Here is a 15540-nt window from a genome sequence, read left to right as displayed (position 1 = left end):
TCTCTCTCTCTCTCTCTCTCTCTCTCTCTCTCTCTCTCTCTCTATATATATATATATATATATATATATATAGAATTGCATTTCAGAGGGTAGGATTTTTATAACTGTGATCTTTCAGGGGCAGATTTTAAGAAATTTCTTCTGAGATAGCTGTAGGTGAATTTGAATTACCAATCTACTTGTTAGTTTAAAATTAATATTTTGAAAATAATTCTACTTATACTTTGCTGTTGTTGCTGTTGTTCACCATCAAGTCAGAACTGATTCAGAGTTGACAAATCTCTTTGTCCTTTGTTAATCCATGGAATGTTCAGTATGTCAGTGCTCTTCAACACCGTAACTCAAAGGCATTGATTCTTCTTCTGTCATCCTTAGTCATTTATGCAGCTCTCTGATGCATAGAAAGTGTGAAGATCATAATTTGGATCAGGCTCACATTAGTCTCTAAGATCTCTGCACTTTCGCATTCTGGAGATGTCTTACTGATGATAAACTCTCCTAATGCAATTCATCTCTTGATTTCTTGGCTGTTGGTCCCAAGAGTGTTGCTTGTGGACCTGAACAAGATTAATTTGTTAACAATCTCAATCTGTTCTGCACCTATTGTGGTGCTGCCTATTTGTCCAGTGGTGAGAATTTTTGTATTTTTGATGTTGAGCTTAAATTCATATTAAATACTGTAGTCCTTGACTTTTTCCAGCAAGTGCTTCAGGTCATACTCAGTTTCAGTGTGCAAGGTTGTGTCATTTGCATAACATAGGTTGTTGATGAGTCTTCTTCCAATTCTGATGCCACATTCTTTCTCATAAAGACCAGCTTCCCAAAAGATCTGTTTCACATATCGACTGAAAAGGTGTGGAGATATGATTAACCCCAGGCATACATCTTTTCTGATTATGAAGCCTACAGTGTTTCCTTGTTCTGTTATGATGACTACTTTCTGGTCCAAGTATAGCTTTCGAATGAACACCATCAGATGTTCTGGGATTCCTATTCTTCTCAAGGTTAACTACAATTTGTTGTGATCCACACAGTCAAATGCCTTTGCATACTCAATGAAACACTGATAATCTTACTTCTGGTACGCTCTGCTTTCAGCTTAGATCCATCTGACATTGGCTCTAATATCTCTAGTGCCAGAGCCTCTACTAAACCTAGCCTGTTTTTCTGGCAGTTCTCTGTTGATCTACCAGTCACTTTTGGGTCGTCTTCATCAAGAATTTGCTTTGATATGCTATTAGTGATATTGTTCTATAATTTCCACATTGTGTTAGATCACCCTTCTTTGGAATGCGAATAATATGTATCTCCTCTTGTCAGCTTTCCTGGTAGATGTCCTCCATATTTCTTGGCACAACTTTGTGAGCACATCCAGGACAGCCTCTGTTTGTAGAAATATGTCATTTGTGTAACAATGTATGAATGGAGATCCAAAGCCTCTGTAAATTTTTACTGAAATCAATAATAAATTTAAATTAAAAAAATAAGTTAGAGTAAGGATGGCAATGGATTTATAACTGCTCATGCTAATAACACTATATCATGGCATGGAGGAGGAATAGTGTAAATGTATTCACTTTTACAATATTCTTCTTACCAAAACCATTTATGGGAAATAGGAACTGCATTTAAACATGTATCTCTGGATTGGAAATGGTCATATTGTTAATATTTCTAGCCTTAAGCTTAAAAGATTATAATGTTCAAAATTATTTGTTATATATATATATGTTTAAATTTTTCCCTCTTTTAACAACTAGGATCTAAAGGGAAGAGAAAAGACCAGAGAATGGCCAAAATTATTGGGGCAGCTATTGCTGCTAGTTTAGGGCCTGTGTCAGGAAAAGGAAGACTTACTCATAAACAGTGCCACCCAAAGGTAATAAAGGAGGTCAGAATTGCTTCCACTGTGGAAATGTGGGCCACTTCAGTAGCCACTGTCATAGACGAAAGCCACAGATAAGCAAGAGAGTAGAGAGGACACTTGGTCAAGGGTGGCCCACTAGGTCCTTGTGGCTGACAGGACTGACAGGCCCCAGCTCCCAGCTGGAAACAGAGGAGGATGCTTCAGCAATTTAGATCCTCCCAGAAGAGCTGTGGGTGAGCATTAACATTACTGGTAAGTATATTCAGTTTCTCCTGGACTAAAGAGCCTACTATTTGGTCCTAAAATCCTTCTGAGGTCCCTACTCTTCTCACTATTTCTTAGTTGTTGGAATTGATGGAAAACCTCATAAGCAGTTCCTTACTTCACCTCTCCCTTGCATGAGGACTTCCGAGCTGTAAAACAACCCAGTAGTAGATGGAATTTGCTCCAGGACTTAAGATCAATAAATGACATAGTTGAGCCTCTACATCTTGTGGTTCCTAACTTTTATACTATAATAGACAAAGTGCTAGTCAATAGGCCTTTTATTTTAAGAACTACCTTCCCTCTGTAACTTGCTTTGTGCCACTATTAGTACCTCTACTTGGAATATTATTGCTTTTTAATTTTTGACTCATGTACTTTTAACTTGTTAGTTAAATGTTTGTCTTCTAGGCTGCAACAGTTCCATGATACATTTTCAAGGATATGAACATGTACGGCTAAGCACAATTGATAACAGTGCATCTAAATTCCAGAATCAATCCCCACAATAGTCCACATGTTTCCTACTGCCAAAAGGGCCCTTTAGAGTAGTGAGAGAAGATCTTCACCCTGAAATCTACAGTGTCCCTTTTCAGCAGGAAGTAGCTAAGAGAATACGCCATTGCCTTTTCCTTATGAATCAGGGTGAAGTCTCTCTCAGGGAGGAGTGACAGGGAATGGCAAAGGACACACTGAGAAAGGAAATTAATCAGAAGTGGATTTGAAAAGCACTGTGGCAATTGGACAATTAAAAGAGTCTTTCAAGGGGGGAAAAAAAGAGGAACGAACTGGGGGTGGTGGTGAGGGTAGAGAAAATAGTGCAACAATGAATGAATGGAAACCCAAAATCTCTGTAAATGTTCATTAAAATTAATAAAATTTAATAAAGAAGATAAATATGTCATTTGATATCTCATCAATTCATGAGTCCTTGTTTTTTACCGATTCCTTCAAGGCAGCTTGAACTTCTTCCTTAATTACCATTGCTTAATGGTCATATGCTGTTTCATGAAATTCTTCCCTGTTGGCCAATTATTTTTCCTACAATTACATTGTGTACTCCTTCCATATTCTTTTGATATATTCTCGATCATTCAATATATTGTGAATTGTTGCTGTTGTTGTTAGGTGACATCAAGTCAAGTATGACTCATAATGACCTAGTGAACAAAAAATCTGAACCTAGTCCTGCCCTATGCCATCCTCACACTTCCTGACACACAAGAGCCCATTGCAGCAGTCACTGTGTCAATCCATCTGGTTAAGGATCTTCCTCTCCTTTGCGGACCCTCCACCTTTCCCTGACCCTCGACCCTTCCCAACCTCATGTCATTATCCAAGGAATAGCACCTCCTAGAAATATGTCCAAAGTATGTGAGGCAAAATCTCATCATTTTTGCCTCCAAAGAGTACTCAGGCTGCACCTCCTCCAAGATAAACTATTTGTCTTCTTGGCTCTCCATGGGATGTTCAGTGCTCTTCTCCAACAGCAGAGTTCAAAGACATCAATTCTTTTTCTGTCATTATTATTCATTGTCCAGGTCTTAGATGCATAGCTAGTAATAGGAAAGACCATGGCCTGAATCAGATGCACCTTAGTCCTCAAACTGACATCACTGCTCCAATAATTTGGAGAGGTTCCTAACTGCAGATTTTCCCAGTTTAATGCATTTCCTTATTGCTCTTACCAAGGGTACTAACTGTAGATCCAAGCAAGATGAAGCTGTCGACTGTTTCAAACTCCTCTCCTTCCATCATGACACTGCCTATTGTTCCAGTGGTAAGAAAATTTGTTTTCTTGATGTTGAGACACAATCCATACTGAAAGCTGCATTCCTTAATCCTTTGCATCAAGTGCTTCAAATCCTCCTCACTTTCAGCAAACAAGGCTGTGCCATCTGCATAGCATAGGTTATTAATGAGACTACCTCAAATTCTGATATCACATTCATCTTCATAGAGTCCAGCTTCTTGGATAATTTGCTCAGTTTATAGATTAAACAGGTATGGAGATAGAATATATCCCTTATGCACTCCTTTCCCAATTACAAACTATGCAGTGCTCATTTGCTCCATTTACACAACAGCTTCCTGCTGCAGGTATAGGTTCCTCATGAGCATGATCAAGTGCTTTAGAATTCCCATTCTCCTCAATGTCAGCCACAACTTCTTACGTTCCAAACAGTCAAATGTCTGCATAGTCAATTAAGCACAAATAGACATTTTGCTGGTATTCCTTACTATGGTATTGTCCATGTTGTTGTTGTTGTTGTTGTTATGTTCCATTGAGTCATTTGCGACTCATAACTACCCTATGTACAAGAGCCCTAAATGCCATTCTATCCTGTGCCAACCTCGCTGTCTCAAACACATTCATTCCCACCACTCCACTCACAGAACTGAGCCATCTCATCAAGGATCTTCCTCTCCTGCGCCATCCCTCCACTCTCCCAAACATGATGTCCCTCTCCAAGGACCAGTCCCTCCTTGCAACATGCCCAAAATATGTCAGATGAAGCTTCAGAATCTTGACTCCAGGGAACATTCTGGCTTCACCCTCTCCAGGACAAACCTGTTTGTTCTCCTAGCAGTTCATGGTATATTCAACACTCTTCTCCAGTACCACAACTCAAAGGCATCAATTCTCTTTCTATCATCCCTATTCACTGTCCAACTCTCCGATGCATAGCATGTAATTGCAAAGACTATAGCCTGGAGCAGGCACACCTTAGTCTCCAGCCTGATGTTGTTGCACTTCAGTACTCTTGAGAGGTCCCTCACAGCTTTCCCAATGCAATTAATCTCCTGATTTCCTGGCTGCTGTTACGAAGAGTGTGGAGCCAAGCATTGCCCATAGTATCTTTAATTGCAACTTAAGGCTTGAATCTGTTCCTTAGTTCCTTCAGCTTAAGAAATGCCAAGTTAGTTTGTTGCATTAGATTCTCCAACTACAGCTTTTTGCATATTTCATTATTAAGTCTTTCTGCATTTCTCTTTAAAATCTTCTGTTCAGCTCCTTGACTTCTTGATTTCTTCCCTTTGGTTTAGGTTCTCTGCACACTAGTGCAATATTCAAAATATTAAAAATTCACATCAATCTTTACTTCCTTTTCTGTCTTTGTAAGGACCTTTTGCATTCATCATGAATTATAGTCTTGATATACTTCCACAGTTCTTTTGGTCTTCTTTTATCAAACTTGTTCTTGAGATGTTTTTGTGTATTTGACTTAATTTTTCTTAGTTTTTGTTTGAAATTACACATGAATAGCTGATTATCTCTTCTACAATCAATACCAGGTCTCATTTTCATAGCGGATTTTGAGCTTCTCCAACAATTTTTTCCAAAGATATAATTAATTTGATTCCTGTGTAGCTCATCAGGTGAGATCCATGTTTATAGATAGCCATTGTTTGTGTTTCCTATAAAAGGTATTTGCAATGAATAAATCATTGATGGTAAAAAATTCTATTATTCTACCTCCAGCCTAATTTCTGTCACCAAGACTACATTTTCCAATTATTGATCCATCTTCATTTCCAACTTTTGCATTTTAGTCTTCCATTATTATTAATGCCTCTTGGTTGTACATTTGATCAATTTCCAACTTCAAAATATAGTAGAAATCTTCTATTTCCTCCTCTTTGACTCTGATTTTTGGTGTATATATTTGACTGATAGTGATATTAACAGATCTTCCCTGTATGGGTATGGATATTATTCTGTCACTCACAACATTATATTTCAGGATGGATCTAGAAATAGTCTTCTTGACTATGAATGTGATTCTTTTTTCATCACCTTTTCATTTCCATTTCCAGTACGGTAGATCATATGATGATCTGATTCAAACTGTCCCAAGTCAATCTATCTCAGTTTGCCTATTCCCAGTGTGTAAATATTTATGTGTTTCATTTCTTCCTTAACAATGTCCAGTTTTTCCTGCATTCATACTTCTCACATTCCATGGTCTAATCACTAGTGTCTGCTTTCAACTGCTCTTTTTTCTTTGTTTTCAAGCGTGAAGCCTCAGCCTCCAGTGCCATATATGCTGGTGTAATCAAATTGGAAGCAGGAGTGGCATCCACTTTCTAACCAGCATGCCTCTGGAAACTCTATAAACTTTGAGAAATGACAATAGTTATGGAAAGGCTTTAGGTCTTTTGTTCATAGGGTCACTATAAGTCGTGCTGGATGGTAATCAACAACAACAACAATCTAATTGTGCTCTATTGTACATAGAATTTTCAATGACCTGCTCTTTTTGGAAGTGGCTAGTCAATCTTTCTTCCTAATCTGACTTACTTTGGGTGGTTAGCTTTAGACTGATATCTTACAGACAATCAATCTTTTCAAAAGAACAGATGAAATTCCTTTCCCCATTGCACAGCTAACAGATCTAGTGTTTCACCACTCCTTTCCATTCAAGGCCTTGGCTTGTGGCCCTGCCCACATCTCCCTTCACATAACCCAGTATGATGTCTCAGGTTTCTGGTCACTTCTGTCTGATCACTTCTGTCTGCTCACTATCACTCTACTCACCAGTGATTTTGGCATGCTGGACAGGTCTTTGCCACTGAACAAATCCTCAGGGCTGGTGGGTTGGGGAGCCTAGGGGCAGGGCCCTGGGAACAGGACTACATTCTGGTGAGGGCAGGGGTCATGTTTTATCACTAAGTGGTATATCTCAGTGACTGCAAATATTTTCATCATCCAGTGAATTTCCCTACCTCTGGTTAAAGTAAAAAATACTGATCTTGGTACATTTTCTACTCTAGATATTGCATGTAAATTAAATAATAAAATATCAGTACTTTATTAACTGACTTATTTATTGAGGTTAAAATTTTATGAGCAGACATTTTTAAGACTTTTGAAAGCTACTGTCAAAAATTATATCAACTTAGAGTCTTATTAAGTAAAGTGACTTAATACTATTTCTTCAAAATACTGGTATTGTCATATTTTCCACTGCCAGTTTTATGAAAATATTTTCAAATTAATTTTATTAAACTGTTTTGTTTTTGAGGTTCATAACAATAGTTTAATTGTATATGGTATGCAACTTTAATTATAAAATTAGAAACACATATTGATATTAAACTATTTAAACAAACAAACAAACAACACTAATGCATTTCTGAAAGACTATTTTTAAAAAAACCCAGCAAAAATGTAATTTCTAAAATATGGTACATTTTCATTTCAAACTTGACAGGGTTACAGCAGAGTCAACCCAATGTATTTATAAGTTAATATTCACTTAAATGTCATTTTGTACTCATTGCATGGCAAAACAAAAATAAAAATTGTCATCATAAAGGGCAAAATTTTAATCACCATGTGAGAATATAAAAACAATAAGTTTCAAGAGATTTAGTGAAACAATCATTTAAGAAACCCAAAAATCTCATTTTCTCTATTCTTAGAGCTTCTGTTAAAACAATTGAGGGCTTCTTAGAAATTTGCTTCCAGAAGGAAAACATATTCTCTAACAATTCTTCCCAGCTATTAAGTTAAAATGTATATTGCTAAAGTTTAGTGATTGTCTATTTTAACTAAATTGGATAACAAAGTGGCGACTCCAGTGACCTCAAACATAGCAACAAAGGTGAGTGTAGTGCAGGATGAAGTTAGATAGATTCTCTAGTCAGATGCTTCTTTGGTTCTTGTGGATTTTTTTTCCCATTCTGTTCACCTCAGTTTCAATTTGAACTTACACATGCGTAATTGATGGTTTGTTCTGCAGTAAACCTATGAACTTGTTTTGACTATTGGTATTGAACTTCTCTAGAGCTCTTTTCTGTGGATTTAGTCAATCTAATTCCTTTGTAATCCATAAGGTAAAAATCATGTGTATTGTCATCATTTATTTATTTTTAAAATAGCTATTTCCAGTACAAAACCATTGATTATATGAATTCTATCTTCTGCTCATTTCTGTCTTTCTGTCTCCAAGTCCTCAAGTATTTCCCAACTACCAGTCTTCTTTTTTTGTTGCCATATTTAGTACTCTAGTCACCAGTTGTTACTCATACATTTTGATATTTTCATATTTGATCAATTTCAGGCAGTAAAAGATGGTAGAAGTCCTAAATGTCTTCATCTTTGACTTTAGTGGTTGGTTACTATATTTGAATAATAGGTGTATTAAAGATCTTTCTTGAATATCTGTGGATAGTATCCTATCACTCATAGCATTGTACTTCAGGCTAGATCTTGAAAAAGCATTTTTGAGATACCATCCCACTTCATTTTTTGTGCTTACTAACATAACAGACAATGGGATGATCTGATTCAAAGTGGCCAATAACAGACCATCTCAGCCCAGTAATGTCTAAGTTATCAGTCTTTATGTGTTCCATTACATTTTTGAGATCTTCTAATTTTTTAGATTCATACTTTGTGCATTCCATGTTCCAATTACTACTGGAAGTTTGCAGCTTTTTCTCCTCATATTATAAGTGCCTTCCAATCTCAGAAGCTATACTACTGGTATTGTACTTATCAGTGAACCATTGTTATTCATAGGGTTTTTAAGGCCTTTTATATCAGAAGTGGATGACCTATCCTATTTCTTACTCTTTCTAAGAGTGGAAGCTCCACCAAAACCTGTCCACCATGGATGATCCTCACTGTTATATGAAATACTCAGCCATAACTTACAGCACCTCAGCAATACACAAGTCATTACAATACAACAAACTGACATGTGCTTTAACCAAAAGAACAAACTATAAAGCAAGCACATAAATGTCATAAAACACATATGTATATTATAGGAGATGAAAATCAACTGTCCAGCCTGTGACAGTAGTATATTTTGTCAGCCCAGTAGAGAACTGGAGTTGGATTTTTCTGTCTACTTGTCTGAGTGGTGACTAAGGCCTAATAAGTGATCAAAGTCATAGCTACCACCTCTTCTCATCCGGGAGGTGACAAGGCTGTGTCAAGGCATGGGCAACCAGCCTTGGATAGAGTTTCTACTAGTCTGAAAAAAGCCTAGGCTAGTATGTCTTGCTAGAGATGGTATCTTTTTCCAGTACATGTGGAAAGTTCAGATAAGGTTCTCAGTCATAGACATCAAGTGCAACAAGCAGTCACTGATATGACATGTCAAAAGTATCAGTGGAATAAATTGAGTAAGAATGTCCAGTACGAAGGAAAGTTCTCACTGAATTAATAGGCACAACCATGATAGAGGAAAGATTGAAGTTGTCAAAGATTTCATTTTTCTTGGATCCATAATCGACACATATAGGAATGACAGTCAAGAAATCTAAAGATGTTTGCATTTGGAAAAATCTGCTGTTGAGATCTTCTCCAAAGTGTCAAAAATCAATGAACAATCAGTTTAAAGAATAAGGTGGACTTAATCGAAGCTGCAGTATTCTCAGTGCATCTGGAAATTGGACAATGAATAAGGATGACAGAATAATTAAAGTCTAAATTGTGGAGTTTTAGAAGAGTACTGAATATCCTATGAACTGTCAAAGGAACAAATATCTACTAAAGGAAATAAAACCAAAGTATGGATGATGAAGAGATTGAGTTAGTTAACAGTTTTAGTTTACTTGGTTCCACAGTCAACACTCTTGGTAACAGCAGCCACGAAATCAGGAGATTAATTGTATTAGGAAAGTCAGCTGTGAAGGACATCTCAAGAGCATTGAAGAGCACGGACGTCAGGCTGAAGACTAAGGTGCACCTGATCCAGTCTATAGTCTTTGCAATTATGTGTTATTCATCGGAGAGTTGGACAGTGAATAGCGTTGATAGAAAGAGAATTGATGCCTTTGAACTGTGGTGCTGGAGAAGAGTATTGAATATATACTATGGACTGCTAGGAGAACAAACAGGTTTGTCCTGGAGAGCGTGAAGCCAGAATGTTCCTTGGAGTCAAGGTTTCTGAAGCTTCATCTGACATACTTTGGGCATGTTGCAAGGAGGGACTGGTCCTTGGAGAAGGACATCATGTTTGTGAGAGTGGAGAGACATGGTGCAGGAGAGGAAGGCCCTTGATGAGATGGACTGATTCTGTGAGTGGAGTGGTGGGAATGAGTGTGTCATAGATGACGAGGTTGGCACAGGATAGAATGGTGTTTAGGGCTCACAAGCGACTCGATGGCACATAACAACAACAACAACAACATATCATAGAGGCAAGAATGATGAAACTTTTCTCATGTACTTTGAGTATTTTGTCAAAAGGGGTCAGTCCTTGGATAAAGAACATTCTGGGAAAGGTAGAAGGTTATGGTAATAGAGAAAGACCCTCACTAAGAATAATTGACATAGTGACTGCAGTGATGGGCTTGAGTGTGTCAGGGCTCACAAGCATGACACAGCTTAGGGTACAGCCCATCTCCATTGTTTGTAGTGTCACTCTGAGTTGTAGTTAACTCAATGGCACCTATTACAACAACACATCCAGAACTTTTCAAATTGAATTTAATTTTTTTCTCTCATTCTGACAGAAGAATCCTTCATTGGAGTTTAATATAAAACAAATATGTTGTCATGGTCCTCTTTAAAGTGCTGAAGTTCAATGGCGACAGTTTAAAGACTCAAACCATGGTATTTTCAACTGCTGCATATGCATGTGAACATCTAATAGTGACTAAGGAAGACTAAAAATTAATATCTTTGAACTGTGGTATATTTAATGAACAGTGAATATACCACAAACTTCCAAATAACAAACAGATTTGTCTTAGGATCAATGAAGCAAAGAGTGATCTTTAGAAATAAAAATGATGAGACTTTGCCCCATATACTTTAGGTATGTTAACAGGAGGGGTCAGTCCTTAGGGACGAGAATACTAGTTAGAAAGCTAAGGAATAAGTGAAAGAGATCAAAATCTTTAACAAAATGAATTCACACAATGACTACAGCAATGGATTTAAGAATAACAAAGATTGTGAGAATGGCAATGACATTGGTAACTTTTCTTTCTGTTGTACACAGTGTGGCTGTAAGTCAACAATATACAAAAAATTGTAACAGAATAATAATTTGGTGGAAGTTGATTTTGAGGAACCATGTGTGTCTCAATTTACGTTCCAAGGTTGAAACTTGAGGCAGCTCGATTGGGTAGAAATTCTGTCAAGTGTGTGTTTTTTCATACTTGAGATAGACAGTATTTCTTCAAGTCTTTCATTCTCTGAGTTAGAAATATGCTTACATTGCTAATATTTAATTTAAGATTCCTTAACATTGTCATAGCTACTGGGTTTTTTTCCCCCTAAATGCATAAACAAACCCACATAGTCCATGAAGAAGATATCACAGGTATCATAAAACCTGCATACCTGGTTCTAGGCCTTATGTGGATCAGTAGGGTACTTACTAACACTGTCAAATTCTGCAGTTTTGATCTAGCTGTCTTACTCTTGCCCTGGACAGAGAGTTACATGCAGGAGCCAATAGTTGCCTTTCACTGTTCTAATAGGTAGCTAGTACAACATGATCTCATTCTTCATTTATTTTGGTATCTACAATAGTTCTATAACCGTATCTATATAAATCTAGATACGCATAACAAAAAATAAATGAAGGAAAACACATAAACACATATTTAAAAAGAGATCATATTTTTATTACTGTCAGTAACAGTGTGGATGAGAAAGATGAAAGGAATAGGTGAAGAACAAGTTGGTGAGTCTGCTGGCCAGACGGAGAAGACAGTGCACATTTGTTGCCAAATAAAGTTTGTATGTTAGAACCATATGAACTAAAAACTTGTTATAAATTGTATTCTTATAGATGAGTGCCAAAATCTTTAATAACATCATAGGTAAGAATGCCTAGCACTCACAACAAATTGATTTTCTATGAAAGAAAAAAAAAAGACATGTTATTTAATTTTATAATTTAGTATATTAGTCTCTTTGTGATGGAACTGCATGAGACAAAGTGAAGAGTTGATAAAAGATATGAGGATTTCTCTTTATCGTGGCAATTCTGGGGCAATTGTCTGCTTTACCGTGAAGCTGATCATCTTCCCAGCCACTGGCTGCCAAAATCTCATTGGAGTGGATGAGGAATGCAAACTTCATACATTATATAAGAAGCAGGTGGCCAAGGAAGTTGCTGCTGACTCTCTTAGTAATAAATGGAAAGGATATGTTGACCGGATCAGTGATGGAAACAACAACCAAGGTTTTTCCATGAGGCAGGTGTCTTGACCCATGGCGGAGGTTACCTGCTGCTAAGGAAGGGGCATTCTTGTTATAGACCATGGAGAACTGAAGAGTGGGAGTGCAAATATGTCTGGGGTTGCATAGTCGATGTCAATCTGAATGTTCTCAACTTGGTTTCTGTGAAGAATAGGAAAAAGGATATCTATCCCAGAACTGACACTACTGTGCCTCATTGTCTAGGGCCCAAAAGAGCTAGCAGAATTCACAAACTCTTCAGTCTAAGGAAGATGATGTCCATCATTATGTTGTGAGAAAGCTACTGAACAAATAAGGCAAGAAACCCAGGAGAAACGTGCTCAAGATTCAGCATCTTGTTACTCCACATGTCCTGCAGCACAAGCTCCAGAGGCACAATACACTGAAGAAACAGGACATGAAGAAAAATATGGAGGAGGCTGCAGAGTATGCTAAGCTTTTGGCCAAGAGAATGAAGGAGGCCAAAGAAAAACGCCAGGAGCATATTACCAAGAGACAGAGACTGCCTCTCTGAGAGTTTCAGGCTCCAGATCAAAATCTAGTCAGAAATAGAATTTTCTATATGCAGCAAATAAATAAGCTCACATATTAAGTGTAAAAAAAATGGAGGTTGATATCTTTAACCTAAAAATACCACAATGTCTTCTATCATTACAATATATATAAACACGAGGACAGTTGAATTAAAAATGCAATAATAATAGTAATTAATTAAAATAAATTTCCCCATCTCGCCCCCAATAAAAACAACAGCAATAAAAAATACCATCACAAGGTATTATAAGAGAGCTGAAAATTCATTCTTTTTTCTGAAGCAAATAGTCCATCCTTTGTTAATGAAACATAAGGGACATTTTTGAGGAGCAAACTCATTTCATTGCTGTTGAGTCAGATGACTTTCCAGTGGGTTTTGGAGGCTCTGGATCTGATGGAAGTTGATGGTCCCTTTTGAGAAACAAATTAGGACTTTTTAAAGAACTAAGAAAGCAGAAAACCCTATGTACAATAGAGTACACTTAGACTATCGCTTGGACTAGCAGACATGGCAATTGAGACTGAGATCTTAGAAATGGAAATACAGAGAAGAAGGAACAGCTGTAAGCAGACACTAGAGATTGGAACGTGGAACGTAAGAAGCATGAATGTAGGAAAATTGGACATTGTTAAGAAAGAAATGGAACGCATAAATATTGACATGCCTAGGTATTGGCGAAATGAGATGGCTTGGCATGGGACGTTTTGAATCACACGATCATATGATTTACTATGCCAGGGATGAAAATGTGAGGAAGAATGGGGTTGGTTTCATAATTAAAAAGCAATTTCTAAATCCATCCTGAAATACAATGTGGTGAGCGACAGGATAATATCCATACGCATACAAGGAAGTCCAGTGAATACCACTATAATTCAAATATACGCACCAACAACTAAAGCCAAAGAGGAGGAAATAGAAGATTTCTACCAACTTTTGCAGTCAGAAGTTGCTTAAACATGCGATAAGATGCATTGATAATGAAGGGCGACTGGAACGCAAAAGTTGGGAACAGGAAAGAAGGATCAGTAGGTGGAAAATACAGGCTCAGTGAGAGAAATGAGGCTGGAGATAGAATGATAGAGTTCTGCACATTCAATGATTTATTCATTGCAAATACCTTCTAGCAAAAGTTGGGAACAGGAAAGAAGGATCAGTAGGTGGAAAATACGGGCTCAGTGAGAGAAATGAGGCTGGAGATAGAATGATAGAGTTCTGCACATTCAATGATTTATTCATTGCAAATACCTTCTATAAGAAAAAATAAACGCAGGTTATACACATGGATCTCACCTGATGGCATGCATAGGAATCAAATAGATTACATTTGCGGAAAGACTCAGCGGAGAAGCTCAATATCAGCAGTGAAAACCAGGCCAGGTGCTGACTGTGGGACAGACCACCAACTAGTCATATGAAAGTTCAGGCTGAGGAAAATTAAAGCAAGTCCACGGGAGCCAAAATTTAATCTTAAGTCTACCCTACTCCAATTTCAAAACCATCGCAGGAACAGGTTTGAGGCCTCGAGCACCAATGAGCGTAGACCAAATGAGCTCTGGGAGGATATCAAGAATATCATCCATGAAGAATGCAAAAGATCATTACAAAGGCTGAAAAAGAGACCAAGATGGATGTTAGATAAGACTCTGAATATTGTAATAGAGATCCGAGAAGCCAAAGCTAAAGGAAGAAACCAAGAAATCAAAGAGCTAAACAGAAAAATTTCAAAAGGCAGCCTGGGACAACAAACCAAGATACTATAATGAAATGTGCAGAGAGCTGGAGTCAGAAAACCAAAAGGGCCGAACTTGCTCAGCATTTCTTAAGTTGAAGTAGCTGAAAAACAAATTCAAGCCACTGGTGGTAATACTTAAGGATACTTTGGATAGAATGTTAAATGATCTAGGAAGTGTCAAGAGAAGATGGAAAGAATACACAGAGTCACTATATCAGAAGGAATTGGCTGACACAGAAGAATTTCATGAAATGACATATGGCAAGAGCCTATGGTGATGAAGGAGGAAGTTCAAATTGCTCTGAAGGAATTGGCAAAAAACAAGGCTCCAGGAGTTGATGGCATGCCAATTGACATATTTCAAAAGACAGACACTGTCCTGGATGTGTTCACTAAGTTGTGCCAAGAAATCTGGAGAACAGCCAACTGGCCCACTGACTGGAAAAGATCGATATTTGTTCCCATTCCAAAGAAAGGTGCCCCAACATAGTGTGGAAATTATAGAACAATATCATTGATATCACATGCAAGCAAGATTCTGCTGAAAATTATGCAAAAATGTTTGAAAAAATATGTCAACAGAGAACTGCCAGATGTGCAGCCTGGATTTAGAAGAGGTCGTGGTACTAGGGATATTATAGCTAATGTTAGATGGATATTGGCAGAGAGTAAAGAATACCAGTAGTATATCTATCTGTGCTTCCTTGACTATGCAAATGCTTTTGACTGTGTAGATCACAACAAGCTGTGGCTGATTGTGAGAAGAACGGGAATCCCAGAACATTTGATTGTGCTAATGCAAAACCTATACTTGGACCAAGAGACAGTGGTCAGAGCAGAGCAAGGAGACACTACATGGCTCAAAATCAAGAAGGGGGTCCGTCAGGGATGTATTCTGTCTCCATACCTTTTCAATCTGTATGCAGAACAGATCATCCGAGACGCTGGGCTGTACGAAGAGG

The 15540-nt window shown here is 37.6% G+C and overlaps 1 pseudogene; it reads left to right on the top strand.

Moving 5' to 3' along the window:
* Nucleotides 1–12065: 12065 nt before the first annotated feature.
* On the top strand, nucleotides 12066–12860 carry LOC102869823 (annotated as a pseudogene).
* Nucleotides 12861–15540: the final 2680 nt, after the last annotated feature.

The sequence above is a fragment of the Elephantulus edwardii genome, unplaced genomic scaffold (assembly GCF_000299155.1).
Source record: "Elephantulus edwardii isolate Elephantulus edwardi_28Jun2011 unplaced genomic scaffold, EleEdw1.0 scaffold00033, whole genome shotgun sequence".
NCBI lineage: Eukaryota > Metazoa > Chordata > Mammalia > Macroscelidea > Macroscelididae > Elephantulus > Elephantulus edwardii.
This window is presented reverse-complemented; position numbering and strand designations above follow the sequence as displayed.